Genomic DNA, 2439 nt, shown 5'->3' with positions numbered 1-2439 from the left:
CCGCCACGCTGGGACCTGGCGGCCTGGGCGTCTCTGTCTGGGGGGGTCACATGGTGGGCTTAGGGGGGCTCAGGAATGGGGGGGGCTGGCAGCCCCCCAGTGAAGTGAGGGGGGTGGGAAAGGGGTGAGAGTGAGGAGCCTTGAGAAGGGGGGTGTGTGTGTGGGGTCTGTGTCCGGTTGTGAGTGCCTCTCTGCTTGTGTGTGGGTCCAGTTGCAAGTGGGTCTCTGTGTGGCTGTCTAGTTGTGTGCAGGGCTGTGTGTGTGTTTGCAGTTGTGTGAGTCTCCATGGGTGTCTCGTATGTGGGCCTGTGTGTGTGTAGTTTTGCATGGATCTTGTGTGTGTGTGTGTGGAGTTGTGCAGGGGTCACTGTGTGTCTAGTTGTGTGTGAGTCTCTCTGTGTTTGTGTGTGTCCAATTGTGCGTGGGTCTGTGTGTGTGTGGTTGTGCGTGGGTCACTGCGTGTGCCGTTGTGTAGTGGTGTGTGGGTCTCTGTGTGTGTGTGGTTGTGCGTGGGTCACTGCGTGTGCCGTTGTGTAGTGGTGTGTGGGTCTCTGTGTGTGTGTGGTTGTGCGTGGGTCTCTGTGTGTGCCGTTGTGTAGTGGTGTGTGGGTCTGTGTGTGTGCGTGGTTGTGCGTGGGTCACTGCGTGTGCCGTTGTGTAGTGGTGTGTGGGTCTGTGTGTGTGTGTGGTTGTGCGTGGGTCACTGTGTGTGCCGTTGTGTAGCGGTGTGTGGGTCTCTGTGTGTGTGTGGTTGTGCGTGGGTCACTGCGTGTGCCGTTGTGTAGTGGTGTGTGGGTCTGTGTGTGTGTGTGTGGTTGTGCGTGGGTCTCTGCGTGTGCCGTTGTGTAGTGGTGTGTGGGTCTGTGTGTGTGTGTGGTTGTGCGTGGGTCACTGCGTGTGCCGTTGTGTAGCGGTGTGTGGGTCTGTGTGTGTGTGTGTGGTTGTGCGTGGGTCACTGTGTGTGCCGTTGTGTAGCGGTGTGTGGGTCTCTGTGTGTGTGTGGTTGTGCGTGGGTCACTGCGTGTGCCGTTGTGTAGTGGTGTGTGGGTCTGTGTGTGTGTGTGGTTGTGCGTGGGTCACTGTGTGTGCCGTTGTGTAGCGGTGTGTGGGTCTGTGTGTGTGTGTGTGGTTGTGCGTGGGTCACTGTGTGTGCCGTTGTGTAGCGGTGTGTGGGTCTCTGTGTGTGTGTGGTTGTGCGTGGGTCACTGCGTGTGCCGTTGTGTAGTGGTGTGTGGGTCTGTGTGTGTGTGTGTGGTTGTGCGTGGGTCTCTGCGTGTGCCGTTGTGTAGTGGTGTGTGGGTCTGTGTGTGTGTGTGGTTGTGCGTGGGTCTCTGCGTGTGCCGTTGTGTAGTGGTGTGTGGGTCTCTGTGTGTGTGTGGTTGTGCGTGGGTCACTGCGTGTGCTGTTGTGTAGTGGTGTGTGGGTCTGTGTGTGTGTGTGGTTGTGCGTGGGTCTCTGCGTGTGCTGTTGTGTAGTGGTGTGTGGGTCTGTGTGTGTGTGTGGTTGTGCGTGGGTCTCTGTGTGTGCCGTTGTGTAGCTGTGTGTGGGTCTCTGTGTGTGTGTGTGGTTGTGCGTGGGTCTCTGCGTGTGCCGTTGTGTAGTGGTGTGTGGGTCTGTGTGTGTGTATGGTTGTGCGTGGGTCACTGCGTGTGCCGTTGTGTAGTGGTGTGTGGGTCTGTGTGTGTGTATGGTTGTGCGTGGGTCACTGCGTGTGCCGTTGTGTAGCGGTGTGTGGGTCTGTGTGTGTGTGTGGTTGTGCGTGGGTCTCTGCGTGTGCCGTTGTGTAGTGGTGTGTGGGTCTGTGTGTGTGTGTGGTTGTGCGTGGGTCTCTGTGTGTGCCGTTGTGTAGCGGTGTGTGGGTCTCTGTGTGTGTGTGGTTGTGCGTGGGTCACTGCGTGTGCCGTTGTGTAGTGGTGTGTGGGTCTGTGTGTGTGTGTGGTTGTGCGTGGGTCTCTGTGTGTGCCGTTGTGTGTGGGTCTGTGTGTACTTGTGTAGTTGTGCATGGAACTCTGTGAGCGTCTGGTTGTGTGTGTGCCGTTGTGTAGTGGTGCGTGGGTCTGTGTGTCTAGTTGTGTGTGTGTGTGAGTTTGTGTACCTGTGATAAATCTGGGGCCGATCAGCTTGGGGGGAACCCACCAGACACCCCGCCTCAAGCTCTAGAGATCAGAGTGGATGGATCAACCCCCGCCCCCTTTTAAGGGCCACATGCCCCTCAGGGAGCCAGGGTCTCCCCACAGGGTTATCCCGGGGGGCTGGCCCTCGATGCTGGCACATGTGGGGGCTCTAGAGTGGGGGACCCCTAAACAAGTAGAAACGCCTTGGGGCGGGCGTCTCACCGCCTCGCCCTCCCCTGGGAGACTTTAGGAAGCTCAGATCTTAGTGCCAGCAAATGTTGGGGGGGGGGGGGGGGGCTGTCAGGTGGGGATGGGACAATGCCAG

Source organism: Eretmochelys imbricata, chromosome 14 (assembly GCF_965152235.1).
Source record: "Eretmochelys imbricata isolate rEreImb1 chromosome 14, rEreImb1.hap1, whole genome shotgun sequence".
Lineage (NCBI taxonomy): Eukaryota > Metazoa > Chordata > Testudines > Cheloniidae > Eretmochelys > Eretmochelys imbricata.
This window is presented reverse-complemented; position numbering follows the sequence as displayed.